The 8,076-nt window shown below is 42.2% G+C and overlaps 1 non-coding gene across 1 annotated transcript; it reads left to right on the top strand.

Annotated features, from left to right (window-relative positions):
* Positions 1-474: 474 nt before the first annotated feature.
* LOC116884095 lies at positions 475-662 on the top strand. Its single transcript, XR_004385834.1, has one exon. It is a non-coding gene; the product is annotated as a U2 spliceosomal RNA (small nuclear RNA).
* Positions 663-8,076: the final 7,414 nt, after the last annotated feature.

Genomic DNA, 8,076 nt, shown 5'->3' with positions numbered 1-8,076 from the left:
AGCATGGCGAGACATTTTTGCCTCGAACAAAATTTCTGACATAAAATTTGCAGTGACAGAGCTTTAGCATGTACTAAACTTATACATAATTCACTCTTTTTCACCAATGTTTATTTCTTTATATTTTATGTGCCTGCATAAATTTGTGTACACTACGTGTGCAATGAAAAGGTTCTTGTATCGTCTGGAACTAGAGTTACATTGAGTTGTGAACTACCAGCCTGGGTTCTGGGAAGCAAACTCAAGTTCCCTGGAATAACAGCACATGCTCCTAACTGCAGAGCCACCGCTGTAGTCCCCATGCCTCGTTCTTATCATGGAGGCACGTGCAGAAACCAGCTGGCACATCGCGGTCCAGCCTTCAGTGTTCTCATTGTCGTACTCTCAAGGTAATTACGAATTAGTTGTTAGACTTTTTAAAGTTCACAAAGCATAATTTATAACATGAAACCTTGCATAGAAAGTATTCGTTTTATTACTTCTTGGCCTTTTGGCTAAGATCAAGTGTAGAAAGTATTCGTCTTAATCCAGCCTAAAAATAAAAATTATTTTTAATAAAATGAAATATTTTAAAAGATCTATGTATTTATTTTTGTGCACATGCACGCCCGTGTGTGTGTGTGTGTGGTGTGAATTTCTGTGCACACATACATAAAGGAACCCCTGCATACTAAAGGGCATCAGATCTCCTGGACTAGGCTTCACAGGTAGTTGCGAGATACCTAATGAAGATGCTGGGAATGGAACCCTGGTCCTAGAAAAGAGCAGTAAGGGCTCCTAACTGCTAAGCCATCTCTTCAGTTAATAATAAACAATTCTTGCATGTTTCTCTTAAGTTTACTTCTGTCGTTTGTCATTCTTTAATTTTTTAATCTCAAAATTATTTTTCATTTTAAAGCTAGTAGTGGTAGAATGTTTAGGGATTTTTTTTGCTCTCCTCAAAGAGCTGGGGTTTCCATGCAGGGAGACAAGTCTTTAAAAAGACACAGAGGAGGAGAAAGAGTCATAAATGGGTAGTGCTCTAAACTACCAAAATCACATTGTTCTCTAGAGTAAATCAGTCCGTGCAGATGCCAGATAATGAAAGCTGCGTGAACATGGAGACCCATCCAAACTATTTCTGCCCATGAACTTCATAAACAAGTTGCTAGCAAACATTCACACATGGCTCTGTCTTCCCTGCAAAGGGAATCTCCTAACTCCTCGGGCTGGTCATCTGACTCTGCAGAGAATTTACTTCTGAATAATTTGAATCAGACTAAGCGTCTCTGTTGGCTGAAGCAGCATAGGAATTTTCATTCCTGGGAGAAGTTGTTCTGCCCTTGGCACAGGATGCTCCGAGCAGCAGCAAGCTCCCCACCTCATAGGTCCCGTTTTAATGCTTTGCCTCCGTTCCAGGCTGAGTCACAGGCATAGTTCTGGCTTTCGTGTTCTCTCCTGCTCTCCTCCGTTGCAGCATGCTTCGTTCTGCCTCAGCTTTGTCCTTCCGTGTATTCCCTCTCCTTTTTGATATTTTAAACAAAACAAAACACGTTCTTTTTTATTTAAAACCCTTAATTTAGGATTATGCTACCTTGAAGATTTTTCCATAAATAGTCCATGTAATGGTTTAATCGATTTTTATGCTTTCAATGAAAGATCTGTTTCCTGGGCAGAGCTTCCTGTCCATTTGTAAGAGGCATTTGTTTTCAGTTCAGCTCTGACACCAAACTCAAGAATCACTCAGTCTTACAGCTGCCTCTGATATTATGAATCACGGGCATACCAAAAAAAAATATCCATCTGCTAAGAATGTGGCTTGAGTTCATCTCTGAAGGGTTAGTTGCTAGATGCTTTAGTCCCCACTGTGGCAGTTTTGGGAAGCAGCAGTCTTTATGGGGTAAAGCAGAGTGATTAGGTCATGCAGGTATATCTCTGGGAAGGGAGTAATGTAGCTCTCACAGAAGCAGGATACTTTCTATAAGAATAGATTCTTCTGAAAGGGGAGGGGGAGCTGAATTACCTGTGTTACCATATGATCTTTTCTACACACGCTCCAGCCATTGTGATACTGGGTGTCCTGAGGCACTCACTAGAGGGCCCCAAACTATGTGTTGAACTATGATAGGAGCCTTTTGTAGGCTCGCAAGATGATTAGCAGGTAGAAGCAATTGTTTCTTAAGCCTGACAACCCAAGTTCAAATCCCAGAACCCATGTAAAGGTAGACAGAGAGAACCAACTCCACAGCTGTTCTCTGACCTCCACAGCCCCCCCCACCACCACCACATACCACATGCATGTGCATGCACACTAATCCTAGTAGCAGTAGTGGTAATTATAATAAAAACAACAATGGTAATCTCTTTTGTTCTTAAAGTATCCATGAGCTGTCTTTTTAACTATCTCCTTGGAATTGATTTTGCCATTATTATACTTATTACTCTCGTGGAGCTTCAGGGAGTGCTGAATAGAAAAATGTGAGGCAGAAAAAGACTCATAGTAAAGAGATGGCTTTGAGCAGTGGTCTACTTAAGTCGAATATCGGCCCCAAATCAGGAAGACGTGGAGCATTTATACCTTGTTTCTGTCAGCTGTTTTTGAGCAGAAATATTGCATCTTAACAAATGGATGAATGGGTAGGTGGAGACATCATCAATTCTCGTTCTCAAGGCCATCCTCACTAACCTTGAATTTTATAAAAATTCCTTATAGAGGCTAATGTCTAGGTATATCTGTGTGTCTCTAGATAATTTTAGAAACTTTAATAAGTCAGAAAGGGTACAAAGTAATCATCTTTAACATTTAAGAAGGTATTAGAGACTTTCAGGTTTTAGTATTCATCCCACCATCCTTTTATAATAAACAATAAAGAGAAGTTAAAACGGCGGAAACAAAACAAAAAGGCTCACAAATAACCTTTTAGAAAAAAATTTTAATTTTATAAAAATTCGAGGTACTCCTAAAAAATTCCAACAAACATATGTACTGGGAAGTGGATTGAGAAGCAAAACGATTTCTGCACCATTTACTGTGTGAAATGTTAGTTCTTTCACAAAATAGGTAGGAAAAACATAGGAACTTCTCACACCATTCTCTCCTAGCTGAGATACAGTAGTTCAGAATCAATGAGAAAGAGAAAAAGAACAGCTGTACAGCTGTCACTTCCATGCGCCCAGAGGTGACACATATTTGCACTTACCAGGCAGATAGCGTTTGTCTTATTATTGGCACACTTTTTCTGCATGTGTCCAAAGGTTTCAACTCTCTGAAGAACAATGTCTATTTTATGACTAGAATCCCCCCTGTATATCACAAGGGACCGTGTTTAGTTCCATTCTGGCACTAAATGGACGCAGCTCCTCAGTCTACAGGTGATTCTCTACAGTGTGAATCAGAGACAGGAGAAAACCTGCATGGTCATGCGTGCTGATCAACAGAAGGGGAAGGTGATATACTTTGTGCGTGTGTGTTTCTTATCATGTAAACTGCTACTGGCTCTAACCGAGGCACACATGAGTCTTGGGAGTTCCCTGTGCGATGAGTTTAACCTGTGTATCTGTGGGAGACTGTCTCTATATAGAATTTAAATATTTCCTTAATTCTGGGAAAACTGACAGAGAGTGGGTGAATATTCCTATTCAATCTAGAAGAACCAAGTAAAAAGTTCCTATTAGAAAACGGAGTTCATTGACCTCAGCTGCTTTCCACCTGGGAGAAAGCTCCACAGGCTTAGAGATAGGTGCAGGTGACCAAAGCCCACAGGTGACCAAAGCCTACAGGTGACCAAAGCCTACAGGTGACCAAAGCCTACAGGTGACCAAAGCCTACAGGTGACCAAAGCCTACAGGTGACCGAAGCCTAGGCATTTCACAGTAACCCACCAGAGAGCAGGGAGGCAGCTTCCAGCTTAGCTCTTGCTCTCTGCCTCTATATCTCACAACAAAGTGTGTGGTGTCTTCTGCAACACAATTTTGTTCTCTAGTTCTGGCGAGCAGTGTGGAGAACTGACAAGTGTGTATTGTTTCAAGGCCTCTGGGACCCCATTGACCAAATCCTATGGAGGTAACTCACTCCCGAGACTGAGAACTATGTTCAGTAAATACTGCTTCTAGGAACAGCACCGTCCAGCCGTTACGTCATAGTTTTTTAGTGTTTACTTGAGGGCTGCAAACATGCCACAGAAAATATGTTCAGCAGCATGCTTAATTTTTCTATTATTAGTGGACATGATGGTACCTTCAAATGTTTTATTTAAATCATGAAGGATAAGAAATACATATGTTTACATAAATAATATTTTAGTGTCTTAGATCAACAAACTAGAATAATTAAATCTGTGTCTAACACAATTGGCACTCCTCTTTAATCCTAATGACATTTCTTCTACATTAAATATTAAAATCATTCCCATTTTTTTCAGAAGAGGAAATTTTAGCTTTAGATCACACACAGGTAGTAAGATAGAGCCCTACAAGCTTCCTGGAGGTCACCTCACAGTGTCACACGACTTTCCAAAACTCACGTCACTGATTAACACCGTCTGCAAACCTGCCTAATAGTTTATAATTCATAGAACCCTACCAGAAAAGGTGTATTTAAGTTCTATTTTGGGGGACTCATCAGACAGGCAGGAAAATATACTGTATTTTTGTTCTGATTGGCAGTATTTTCTTTGCTTTCAAGAACACCAGAAGGAATGTCTAAAAACAGAGCAACTGCATTCCAAATGATGAGTAACTGGATTCACTCCTGTTTATCTCACTGAGCATTCGTATAAGCAGGATCAAAGCAAAATGGAAACACCACAAAACTTAAAGGAATCCCTCTGCCTTACAACAACCCCCAGTGAGTCAGAGGAGGAAAGAAACAGTGCTTACTTCTCACTTCCAGAGTAAGCTCTTGATGCCTGATCAGAAACAATACTTTTTTAAAGCTAAAGTCTTTGAAATGCAAGAGGGAGAATTCTCAGAGAAGAAAGGGCTAGGGAAAAAAAAACACCAGAGAGAGCAGGCCCAGAAGGAAAAAAAGGCAGTGTGTCTGTGCCAGAGGAGAGACTGAGTGTGGAGAAAGACCAGACTCCCACATGCCACTCCTCCAACACAAACAGTGCTAATGAAATTCAACCGGATTTGAGGCTGGAACAGCCAATCAAAGGAACTGAAGGAAGCCTTGGGAAGGGATCAGCTGGGCAAGCTGAGCCAAGTCCTATAGACCATCAGGACCCAGCATATAATGTATATGGAAGGCGGAGGGCAACCAAGCATCCCCTGAGAGCTGCTTACACATACATAGTCCTGGGACATACCCACGGCTTGGGCACAAATGACTCCACTCTATCTAGGAGGCCGAAACAACCTCTGCTCAGTGAATGTATGATGTGGCAGCTGAGAGAGTGATACCTGTAGGACATCTATGCGTCACTTTTTGTCAGCAAGGCTCTTTACATGGGCCTGACAAGTAGAGTTACTGAGAAAGAAATGCTTGCAGAGGAAGCTGTGGGAAGTAAGAAGCAGAACAGGGTGACATGGAGAAAATGGGCACATGTGTAGGGTAGTTACCTGAAGTGGAGAGACAGTATATGAGAATAATTCTAGAAGGTATCCATAGGAAAGTGGCAGTGAGGCAGGACTTAAATAAAGTACCCTTCCAGGAGCTATCTGGATTCATGAATGAAACACACAAACACAGACATATGCACACAAACACAGAGATATGCGCGCGCGCGCGCACACACACACACACACACACACACACACACACACACGCACACGCACACACACGCACGCACGCACGCACGCACGCACACACGCGCATTTCCATTAATTAACATGCCTTGAGTAGAAAGGCTGGGCAGTTCTAATCTTCCCCCAGATAGCACGCATTGTCCTCCTGTAATGCTGGCTTAACAGACTCTAATTCAATATTTTATCTTTGATGCCCTGACTCCTGGGCGGCCTCCTAGTCTTTGTTGCTCAAGATACTTCCAGGCAGCTCTACCAGGGGCCCACATTCCTTCATTTCAGGTGATTTTCCATCTGCAGCTCTAAATCTGATTTTTCTTTCTCCAAATCGTGGGGATTCTCCCTCTTTCCCTTCTTCCAGTTCCTGCCTGCACAAATCTGAAGGTCCCACCTCAGTCTGCCTGCCCAGTCATTGGCCTTTAGATCTTTAGTGATCGATCAAAAACCAATTGGGGACAAGGACCTTCAGTTTTTGGATATACAGAGTCCTGATTTTGGGGACTGGATTAATTAAAAGGATTAGAACCAATCCCCAACAACACAAGTCTTCTTGGAAAGAGTACATGAGTGTCGCAAGGAAATCTATCTTAGTAAAACTATATATTGGGGGCTAGAGCGATGGTTCAGTAGATAAGAGCACTGACTGTTCTTCCAAAGGTCCTGAGTTCAATTCTCAGCACTCACATGTGACTCACAACCATCTGTTTGGGACCTGATGCCCTCTTCTGGTGTGCAAATGTACATGTAGGCAAGATACCCATATACATAAATAAATAAAAAGTATATAATTGTGTGTGTGTGCATGTGTGTGTGCATGTTAAATGTTAACAGAGAGGGGAAATTGACTATTCTTTCTTTTTTTTAAACTGGCACACATGGGTATAACAGGTTTCTTACAGGAAAGGAGGAAGAGCAATGTCTAGGAAGCACCATCTTCACAGTGCTTAGAAGAAAAAAGAAAGAGAAAGAAAAGAAAAGAAAGAAAGGAAGGGAGAAAGAAAGAAAGAGATATTGACATGATGGAAGGAGAGCATGCACTCCCACAGGTTAACTTCTGACCTGCATAAGCACACTGTGTGGTGTGTGAGTGTGGTGTGTGTGTGTGGGGGGGGGGGGGGAGAGTGTGTGTGTGGTATTTTTGTGGTGGGGGAGGGCAATGGACAGTGATACCTTGGCAAGGATGAGGACAATAGGCATTTCATCTACTCCCCACAAGGTCCCTGTCACATGACCATAGCACCCAATGGAGAGGGCCATGACAATCAGTCACATAGAGGCATTATCCTGAAGCCACTCTATATGCAGATGAAGCATCTCTGACATCTCAGACCAAGCCAATAGAAAAGAAAGCATCTGCTCTTAGTCCACAACCCACTCCAAAATGTATGTAACATCCTGTCCACAAAAATAAGGCATGAGAATTGTTTCACCAAAGATCATCTGGGACTGTCCGTCACGTAAGAGCTGAAACACTCTTAGGAAGAGTTCTCTCCTGAAGCTTTCACCGCAGGGAGCTGCTCAAATCTGTTGTGGTCACTTCAGGAGACCAGGCAGGTCAACCAGATGTGACCCTGACCTCCCTGCTCATGCTGCCTGCCACAGTGGTGCTCCAATCCCATTCCCCTCTTCCCTTTCAGAGAGTGCAACTCTTTGGCCACTCTCAGTATCTGGTGCACAGATCAGCAGGGGGTGGGATGGGGTAGGATATGTGTGTTGTGTGTGTTTTACTGTGTGGTATGTGTGTGATGCGCGTGGTGTGTGTTTACACATAAATTAAAAAGTAAAAAAAATTATTTAAAGACACCACTAGAAAGAATTTTAAGTGTAACAATAACACTAAAATACTTAGTTTTCCTCATGGGAAAACTGTAGGCACTAAATTGATTCACATCTTATTTAATATGTTACACTGCACTTTTAAATGTTTGTACTAAAGTAAGAGAAATGGTCTTCCTCAGGATGAGCACACAGTCTGTTATCCAATAATAGGTGGTTGTCTCTGAAAAATATACATGCAAATAACACTATACAAGATGAACAAGTTATATATATATATTTTTTCCCCAGTTAGGGGAACAGGATCCATAGGCAGGCAAGCAAAGATTCACGGACAGCCCCTGCTCCACTTGTTAGAGCATAAAGATCAAGCTGTACTTCTGCTATGTATGGTGCAGGGGACTTAGATCCAGCCTGAGCTCGCTCAGGTTGGTGGTTCAGTCTCTGTGAGCCCTCAAGGATCCAGGTTAGTTGACTCTATTGGTCTTCCTATGGAACTCCTATCCTCTTTAGGCCTCTCAATCATTCCCCCAACTCTTCCATAAGACTCCCTGAGCTCCATCTAACATTTGGCACTGG

The sequence above is a fragment of the Rattus rattus genome, chromosome 14 (assembly GCF_011064425.1).
Source record: "Rattus rattus isolate New Zealand chromosome 14, Rrattus_CSIRO_v1, whole genome shotgun sequence".
NCBI lineage: Eukaryota > Metazoa > Chordata > Mammalia > Rodentia > Muridae > Rattus > Rattus rattus.
This window is presented reverse-complemented; position numbering and strand designations above follow the sequence as displayed.